The sequence below is a fragment of the Aethalodelphis obliquidens genome, unplaced genomic scaffold, assembly GCF_003676395.1.
Source record: "Aethalodelphis obliquidens isolate GAN/ISIS:26980383/991018 unplaced genomic scaffold, ASM367639v1 scaffold3, whole genome shotgun sequence".
Taxonomy (NCBI): domain Eukaryota; kingdom Metazoa; phylum Chordata; class Mammalia; order Artiodactyla; family Delphinidae; genus Aethalodelphis; species Aethalodelphis obliquidens.
The window spans coordinates 75,493,111-75,503,321 of NW_020837947.1; the positions used below are offsets into that span (position 1 = coordinate 75,493,111).

Below are 10,211 nucleotides of genomic sequence, written 5' to 3' on the forward strand. Positions count from 1 at the left end.
AGTTTCTGCTTTATAACAAAGTGAATCAGGTATACATATATCCCCATATCTCTTCCCTCTTGCGTCTCCCTCCCTCCCACCCTCCCTATCCCACCCCTCTAGGTGGTCACAAAGCACCGAGCTGATCTCCCTGTGCTATGCGGCTGCTTCCCTCTAGCTATCTGTTTTACGTTTGGTAGTGTATATATGTCCATGCCACTCTCTCACTTTGTCACAGCTTACCCTTCCCCCTCCCCATATCCTCAAGTCCATTCTCTAGTAGGTCTGTGTCCTTATTCCTGTCTTACTCCTAGGTTGTTCATGACTTTTTTTTTTTTCTTAATGGAAGTTTTGCTGAGTATGGACCTACAAATAAAGCCCAGTGAAGACTTGATAATAAAATGAATATGCATAATGTCTGGCATTTTTCACAGAACTAAAACAAGAAAATTTTTTAATTTGTATGGAAACACAAAAGACCCAGAAAAACTAAAACAGTCTTGAGAAAGAAAAACGGAACTGGAGGAATCAGATTCCCTGACTTCAGACTATACTACAAAGCTACAGTAATCAAAACAGTATGGTACTGGCACAAAAACAGACATGTAGATCAATGAAACAGGATAGAAAGCTCTGAAATAAACTCACTCACATATGGTCAATTAATCTATGACAAAGGAGGTAAGACTATACAATGGAGGAAAGACAGTCTCTTCAATAAGTGTTGCTGGGAAAACTGGACAGCTACATGTAAAAGAATAACATTAGAACATTCTCTAACTACTTATAGAAAAATAAACCCAAAATGGATTAAAGACCTAAATGTAAGAGCAGATACTATAAAAGTCCTAGAGGAAAACATAGGCAGAACACTCTTTGACATACATTGCAGCAATATTTTTTTAGATCTGTCTCCTAGAGTAATGGAAATAAAAACAAAAATAAACAAATGGGACCTAATTAAAGTTAAAAGCTTTTGTACAGCAAAGGAAACAATAAACAAAAAGAAGAGACAACCTAGGGACTGGGAGAAAATACTTGCAAATGATGTTACCAACAAGGGATTAATTTTCAAAATATACAAACAGCTCATACAGCTTAATACAAACAAACAAACAAAAAAACCCAATCAAAAAAATGGGGAGAAAACCTAAATAGGCTTTTCTGCAAAGATGACATGCAGATGGCCAAACAGGCACATGAAAAGATATTCAATATTGGTAATTATTGGAGAAATGCAAATCTAAACTACAATGAGGTATTACCTCACACCAGTCAGAATGGCCAACATCAAAAAGTCTACAAACAATAAATGCTGTGGAGAAAAAGGAACCCTCCCTCCTACATGGTTGGTGGGAATGTAAATTGGTACAGCCACTATGGAGAACAGTATGGCTGTTCCTTAAAAAAAATAAAAATAGAGCTACCATATGATCCTGCAATCCCACTCCTGGGCATATATTCCGAGAAAACTCTAATTCAAAAAGATACATGCCGGCCCTGGAAGGCAGAAGTGGAGCCAGTGGGTAGAAGGGACAGGGAGGCCGACTTTCCTCGCATCCGTGTAAGGACAGCTTGTTCAGCGGCGAAGCCATCCCACTGGCTGCAAGAATTAGAGGTTCTGCGGGTAGTACCTCCGGCCATGCCTGCAGATGCCACCCCCCCTGTGCCCACGGTGCCGCCTGCCCTTCGACCCCAATAAAGTGGACAAGGCCGCCCACGTGGAGAAGCAGATTTCGTCCTACAAGGCACCCTGCAGGGCTGCAGTAAGAAGGTGATGCTGGCCAAGATAAGGGTGCACGTTGCCTCCTGCCTGAAGGTCCAGGAGCAGATGGCTAACTGTCCCACACTCGTCCCTGTGGTGCGCACATCCCAGCCCATCCCTAGCGCCATCCCCAACAGGTCCACCTTTGCCTGCCCTTACTGTGGCACCCGCAGCCTGGACCAGCAGAAGCTGGTAAAGCACTGCATGGACAAGCACTACAGTGACCCCAACCGCGTGGTGTGTCCCATCTGCTCAGCCATGGCCTGGGGTGACCCAAGCTACCAGAGCGCCAACTTCCTGCAGCACCTGCTCCCCCGGCGCAAGTTATCCTACGACACCTTCGTGGACTACAGCATCGACGAGGAGGCTGCCTTCCAGGCCTCCTTGGCCCTGTCTCTCTCCGAGAACTGAAGGCGCGGCCACTGGCCCAGGCCTCCCGCCTCAAGGGACAGGCCCCGCCAGCTCCTGCGGTCCAGGCCTGCCTGCGAAGGCGCCTTGAGGGCCAGGTGGAGCCTCACTGCTGCAGGAGGAGAAGCCATGTCCCCATCGTCACCGGCTCTTCGGTGCTTCGGGCTGAGCAGGTGGCTTCGGGGGCCCGGCCACTGGGACGGAGTGTGGCCACTGTCTGTGTCTCAAAGCCATGATGTCCTCCCTGCAGAGAGGACCCTTCAGACCCTGCCATGTCCACAGGCCCCGGCACTGAGCAGGGAAGTGCGGAGGGGGCCCCGGCCCAGCACCTGGCAATGCTTCCCCCTCGCGTGCTCGGTACTGGATTTTGTGATACATGAAGGTTCCACACTCTTCTATGTTATCCGATGTGATGACCTTTTCACATTTTCTAGAGCAAAGACAGAGCAGTTACCCTTCATATTGCAATATCTGTGTTTGACTAGGAATAATAGTATTTTTATGGAACATTTACAAAATTATATTTTTAAAAAAAAAACAATAAAAAATGAACCATTGTGGGATTGGTAGGGGGAGGAGAGGAGAGACAGGGCAATCGCTGTGTGCGGGGACCGAGGTTGCCACGTTCCCAGGTCACCTCGCGGTTCCCCAGGGTCACTGTGATAATAACGGGAAGAAATCCCAACGCCCGGCCACTTGCAGTGGCTCTGTGTCTGCTCCTGGCCTCCCACCTGGGTCTTGGCCTCGGCCCTGCTGTCACTGTTCCAAAGCTGACCACCTCCCACCCCCGGCAGGGCCGCCCCCAGCAGTGGCAGAGCGCAGGGGCCGGGGCAGTGACCAGGCAGTTCAGAAGATGCTCATCGGCACCCTCGTTTGGTTCATGGCATAAATTATTGCTGTCTTTAAAAACAATTTAAATAAAATGTCTCAAAGCATAAAAAAAAAAAAAATACATGCACCCCAATATTCATTGCAGCACTATTTACAATAGCCAAGACATGGAAGCAACTTAAATGGCCATCTACAGATGAATGGATAAAGAAGATGTGATATATATATATATATATATATATACATATATATATATATATATATATATATACACACACACACACAATGGAATATTACTCAGCAATAAAAAAAATGAAATCATGCCATTTGCAGCAACGTGGATGGATCTAGAGATTATCATACTAAGTGAAGTAAGTCAGACAGAGAAAGACAAATATAAGATATCACTTATACGTGGAATCTTAAAAACTGATAAAAATGAACTTATTTACAAAACAGAAATAGACTCACAGACATAGGAAACCAACTTATGGTTACCAGAGGGGAAAAGGTGAGAGGGATAAATTAAGAGTTTGGGGTTAACATATACATACTACTATGTATAAAATAGAAAAACAACCTACTGTATAGCACAGACAACTATACTCAATGTCTTGTAATAACCTATAATGAAAAGAATCTGAAAAAGAATATGTGTGTGCGTGTGTGTGTGTAACTGAATCACTTTGCTGTACACCTGAAGCTAGCACAACATTGTAAATTAACTATACTCCAATAAAAAATGGATAAGAAGTGAATATGCATAATATCTTTATGTTCTCCAAAGTCTTTCTCTCTGCATGCTTTTTTAACTAAACAAGCATTAAAAGGAGTTTTCCCGGGAAAGTTAAACAGAGACCATGATTTCAGTATTTAGAAATTCTTTGATAATTTAAAATATTTTAAAGTTAGTTATGTTAAAAGCAATACTTTTATTCATAAATTATTCTAAGTAGAACCAAGTAGGGGGAAGTATTTCCCAACACATGCTGAGAAGTTAACATCTGGAGGGAAGACTTCTAAATTTGAAATTACATCTACACATATTATGCCCTTGATCACAAACATTCAGGAGCTTCTCAGGATAAAGTTCACATTTTGGTGAATGATTTTATAGTCTTAATTGCCACTACTTTCTTGTATCCCATTTATCTCCCAACAGATTGCTGCTGCAATTACTACACGCTTTCCTATCAGGTTTTTGCACATTCCTGCTTTGGACATTACTAATAGATGTTTCCCTGTCTGGATTATCTTCACTTCCTGCTGCCACCCTCAGTTTAGAACTTTCCTACAAATCTCAGTTCAAATCACATTTCCTGATTGAAGCCTTCCTAGATCCTGGGTAAGCATATGTGTTATCTACTTTTTGGAATCAGCACATTTATAGCCTATATCACTGATTTTACCTTATAAACATATTATTTTTAGCCTGTCTTGAATTTCTGACTTTACTTTTTCTTATTTTGTATCATATCTTCCAAGCAAAGCTGTGTGTTCCACAGGGTTCCACATAACTTACGGCTCTACATAATTTAGTCTTCTATGAAACCCTGGAGGAGCCATCACAGTATTATTATGTAGGAGATGTTTAAGAAATATCAACATTAAGCCAATGAATGGATTTCTCTGAGAGAAAAAAATATATAGTATTGTCAGGTTTTATAGGAATAAATTTAAATATACACTATAGTATTATAAAAATACAAAGACCACCCAAATGAGAACAGAGGTTATTTATGCAGATTTACTTTAGCGAAGTCACTATTACTTCATTTGGCAGAGATTCAAAGGCAGGCAGGTAACAGAATTGAAAAGTTGTGTAGTGGAAAAAATGAGAAGTTTTTAGAAATGCTTTTATTGGAGGTTGCTGGCAAGGGAAGTTGAAGGTGGGCTAACTAGAGAGGAGGAATCCTATTTGGCTTTCTCTGGCTAGTTCTGAATTGGAAGTGGGGGAGAAGGATTACAAAAATTGGGGGAGCTAACAGTTGTTGACCAAGTTCTAACCCTTTGGAGCCAATTGCTACAGAGCTTGTGGTTTGGATTCCATGGCTGGTTGCTGCACAGGTTGTGGGTCGGAATTTTATTGTTATATGTGGTTGATATATTTAGTCTCAGTAAAATAATAGCTAACATGTTTATAGTACATTATCATGTCCCTAGCATTGTACAAACCCTCTTTCATTTGGTCCTTATGACAGCTCTGTAGGCCCAAGAGATATAAACACTCAAATTTTACCAAAAAGAAGACTGAGGCTTGGAGAAGCAAACCATCTTGCCCAATGTATCCAATCTAGTAAAAGGAAGTGCTTCCATTTGGACTCACATATTCTGAAACTAAATTCAGATTCAAGAGGAAATAATTGTAAATACGTATGGATCCGACCAGGCTGGTACAAATGAGAAGAATAAAAACCCAGGGAAATTCCATAAAATTGCTGAAAGTTAGGAGGATAGTATCTTGAAAATCTAAAGGATATCTGGAGAAAATGAAGCGTCATTCAGAACATAAGTGGAATTCTGAGAATATTTGGAAGGAGGAGACTAAGTGATAGCTAAAGATTAAATATTTCTAACAGGGGTGAATAGAAGGGAAGGAAGCATCAGCTTTTCCATTTGGAATTTCAGTTTGTTTCTGTCAACGTGGATGTACCATCTACAGTGGGCAACTCTGTGCCCTCTGGGTGTTTGCAGTATAATAAGAGGGAGACACTTGGAAAAGGGGTGTTTCAGCGCACTCTTCCAACTTGATGTAAGAAGTATGTTAGAATTTTAGGAATATGCAGAGAGAAGAAAGGGGAAAGGCAGGGGCTTACTATTTATCAAAGTGCTGTTTACCAAAGTCCAGTTAGCAGAAATAGTGCCCGAAGTAGGAAGAGTTGCAGAGAGGCAGCAAAATGATTTAGTTACTAGCTGATCCTGCTGCTAGTAATTACTGCCTTAAGGCTGGAGAGGAAATGAGAGAGATATAAATGCTTGTGAAAATAACAAGTGGGCGGGCTTCCATGGTGGCGCAGTGGTTGAGAGTCCGCCTGCCGATGCAGGGGACACGGGTTCGTGCCCCAGTCCGGGAAGATCCCACATGCCGCGGAGCGGCTGGGCCCGTGAGCCATGGCCGCTAGGCCTGCGCGTCCGGAGCCTGTGCTCCGCAATGGGAGAGGCCACAACGGTGAGAGGCCCGTGTACCGCAAAAATAATAATAATAAAAGAACAAGTGGGCTTTTACACCAGCCTGGCTGGGGACGCAAGGAGCAAGCACATTCATTTTAGGATTAATCAAAATTATAGTCGCTTTGCTTCCTTGCATCATGGGTCAGCTGCCACCTCCTTTACGAGATGTCCCCTAATTACTCCCTCCCCCTCTACCTCCACAAGATGTATGCATGTTTTTCTTAGAATTTGACTGTAACTATTTACCAATACAGGCAAGTATAATGATAACGATGGTGTCATTACCATCAACGCCATATTCATTCCTGCTCTAATACGTCCTTTTCATCTTCTTATCAAATAACAAGCCTGTCACACTCCAAAATTTGGTCATTACTATAACTTATGGAAATAACAAAAGCCAGGCAGCTTTTTATACAGCTAATTCCTCCCCATCCAAAAGAATTCCGTTTTCTTAACTGTAAGGAAATTCTCTAAAAGCCCCTGACACAATTCCTGCACCACACTGACAGCTCTTTCCTATAGATTCTTGACCTGTGACTCCAGGTGGTGTGTCCCTTCCCAAACCCCAAATTCCAGGGAGCAGTCAATCTTTCTTGGTACATGTCAGGATGCTCATAATCTAAAAGTGGCTGCTCTGAGACAAATGGCTTACAGACTCCAGGCCGGGGGGTGACAGGGACTTTTCACATTAGTGCAACACCATCTCTACAGTTCTTACATCAACGCATTCTCTGCCCACAAAATACCAAGTGAAGTGGGTATTTGGGGACTTAGTGGCTTCATTTCATCAAAAAGAAAGTTAAGCTGAAACCACTAGACCAGAATAATATATCAAGTAGAAGCATTTCAGTTTTAGTTACCACTCGCATTCCCTCTTGGTTTCCAGAGCACAGTTATCTGAGGGGATGGCTTTCAGTTATCCGGGCACCCTCCATTTACCCAAGTTAGCTAATAGATGCCTCTAACTGTGTGCTCTGGAAATCAAGTCTTTCCCCATGTTCCTACTCAGTTGAGCAACCAGACGATAACAGGGAAGATAATTTAGTTCAACCCTGTTGATGTGTCATCTGGAGAGGGACACATTCAGTGAAGCCATGCCCCATCAGGATAAACTGAAAGGCATGGCTTCAAGAATAGGATTCTTTGGTGTGGATGTGCAGCAGTTCTGTTGTGTTTCCTTCACAGACATCACATTCCTTACAGCTTTAAGACACACACGTATGGTTCCCTTTCCTAATGCGCTTCTCAGTAAGAAAATATCAGTAGAATACAAACTTTTCTAACTAAGATGACATCCACTTCCCATGACTAATCACATCCCACTCCTTCCTGCAGCAGGAATCTTTTGTTCTGTTACTATTGCTGCAACTGTTATACCAAGATCAGCTGCCCCCCCCATTGATTATACTGGTTAATTCTTATCTGAATCCTGAAGGTGAGGGGTTATTATTCCCATTTTGCAGGTTGGGGAGGAGAAGCTGAGGCAGCCTCACAGTGGTGAAGTCATTTGCCCCCAGGTTCCCAATGTCTGTAGTGGAGTCTAGATGCCCCTCTTATAAGCCCTACATCCATACCTCTGTGTCAGGCTGCCTCTTAGTGACATCTAGATACTCATGTTTTATAAAGAATTATGGTTGCTTAGAACTAAGGTAAAGATATGTTTTGAAAGATTGCTTCTGCTCTTCAAGACATGGAAATGCAGATTTCTTAGGATGGAGAGAATCTTTTTTCTTGTCTGTTTGTTTTGGGGTACCACATCTTCTGGATGTCTTTAAGGCAAGTGGGCTTTGCTTCACCAACTGACTTCCTCAGGTGCATTTACTAGGTGTGTGTGGTTGAAAAAAAATCAGTCAAATCGTGGGCAATTACGTTTTTAAAGCATCACTGCATACAAAAGTTTAAACAAAAATTCTGTAAAAAAGACTTCCAGATGAAAATATGTACAGCTTTTAATGTTAGAAAGACAGTACTGGAAAAGATTCGTGTGGCTGAAAGTTCAGTCAAATACTCAGGAATTTCTTTTTCTAAGACAGAATTATATACAAGGGTTTAAACAAAAAAAAATTCTGAAAATAAGAATGAATACTGCATGAAAATAAGAACAGCTTTAACTGTTAGAAAAAAAATATTGCAGAAAATGTTGTAACTAAACAGTAGTTCATTAAACTGATTATGTGGGAAACATTTAAAGAAAAAGTTTCCAGAGCAGTAAGAGACTTACTTTTTTTGTTTTTAAGTCTGCTATATTCTTCTGCATGTCGGTGAGGCAGTAAAAGACTATGTTCTTTAGCGTTGTCATCTTTCTTCTAGGACAAATTGAAAAAAGATATTTGAATTAACTTTTATCTTCTTTATCGATTTTCAGAATCATTAATATAAACTCACATAGAAATTTCTGAGACATCTGATCCTTTTCATTTCTCTGTTCATAGCTGCCGCAATGGTAAGTGTATTACCTTGCAGAGACAGAACTTTAACATTGATGAAATGCATTATCCAGTTGTAAAGCCTACTAAATTGAAAATCAACTACGAAAATGGACTATGGTGAATTAGGGTCAAAAAAGTTAAACAATTGAGAGAAAGGCTATTCCAGGTAGAAGATGATTAAATCCATGGTTTGTAGAGGACAGTTATTCACCTTATATAACTATAATACATGTTAGACTCTATGGTGCCCCTTCCCTCAATAAACTGATTTTGAAATGAACAAAAAGATATCTCACACACAGGAAAGATTTCGTGGAAGAGGTGGCATTTGAGATGTGCTTTGCAGATGAGTAGGATTCGATAAAGAGGGATGATGCTATGTGAATGTTTCATTAAATGCTGAATTAAAGTTCTGAGAAAAGGAAGCAGATTAGTACCAAATCAGTGAATCACTTTTGCCAAGGAATCCAGTAATCAGCATAGAAGGGTCAATCTAGCAGCATGGTTAAGCCAGACCAGTGAAAACAGGAGGCAGAAAAACCAGTTCTCTTAGTAAAGAAAAGTTAGTTCAAGTGAGAAGAAATAATGCCTAGAAAGAGAGCAGAGATAATGGAAATGAAATGGCAAAGGCTGCCGCTATAGAATGTTGTAGGAAGTCCCATGATGGCAGGAAGAAGGACTGGTTGGTCGTCTCTGTAGTTCAGCCTTGAGTTTTATGTCTGGAACTTAGCAGGGACTGATTGTTTTGAAGGAATGAATGATTGGATGACTAGCTGAAAGCCAGAATGTATATGGCTTTATATCTATTTTATGAATGTACCTATTGGAATTTGAATATGAGTTAGGCTTACCCTGACATTAACAGAAGTATTAATTTAGGAGAAGGAGACAATTTCAGGGAAAGGGGATGTGTTCATTCTGGACAGGTTAGGTTAAAAAAATCCAACGGGATATCCAGGTGGAGGTGTCTAACAGAGAGTTGAAAATATATTTGTTACTAAGAAAAGAGTATGTTTGTTGAAATAAATGAATGACTCATCTTCCAAAAAGTGATGATTTTTTATTATTTAGATATGAAACTCTGTTTTTTCCTTATCTTGATTACTGTAAATTAAATTTTCCACTTGAATTTTTCTACCCTTTTTTTTTTTTTTTTTTTTTTTACGGTACGCGGGCCTCTCACTGTTACGGCCTCTTCCGTTGCGGAGCACAGGCTCCGGACGCGCAGGCCCAGCGGCCATGGCTCACGGGCCCGGCCGCTCCGCGGCATGAGGGATCCTCCCGGACCGGGGCACGAACCCGCGTCCCCTGCATCGGCAGGCAGACTTTCAACCACTGCGCCACCAGGGAAGCCCTTTCTACCTTTTTCACTCTCATTCTGTTCAAGTTATCTATTGCTGCATAGCAAACGACCTCAAAACAGTGGCTCAGATGTCAACCTCAACCATTCAGTTATTTATACTCGAAGGAAATTAAAAGAGAGGCTAAAAAAAAGAGGTCAAAGACAAACAATCCCAAGATTACACTGAGAGGTTATTACAGCGACAATATGTCATAATGTCATAGAGTAGAATAAAAATAGATTTTAGAGTTGAACTTTACTGAATCTCTTGGTGTGTGTGTGT

At 41.3% G+C, this 10,211-nt stretch overlaps 1 pseudogene; it reads left to right on the plus strand.

Moving 5' to 3' along the window:
- The first annotated feature begins 1,393 nt into the window (after window positions 1–1,393).
- Window positions 1,394–3,115, plus strand: LOC113612296 (RING finger protein 166 pseudogene; annotated as a pseudogene).
- The last annotated feature ends 7,096 nt before the right edge of the window (window positions 3,116–10,211 follow it).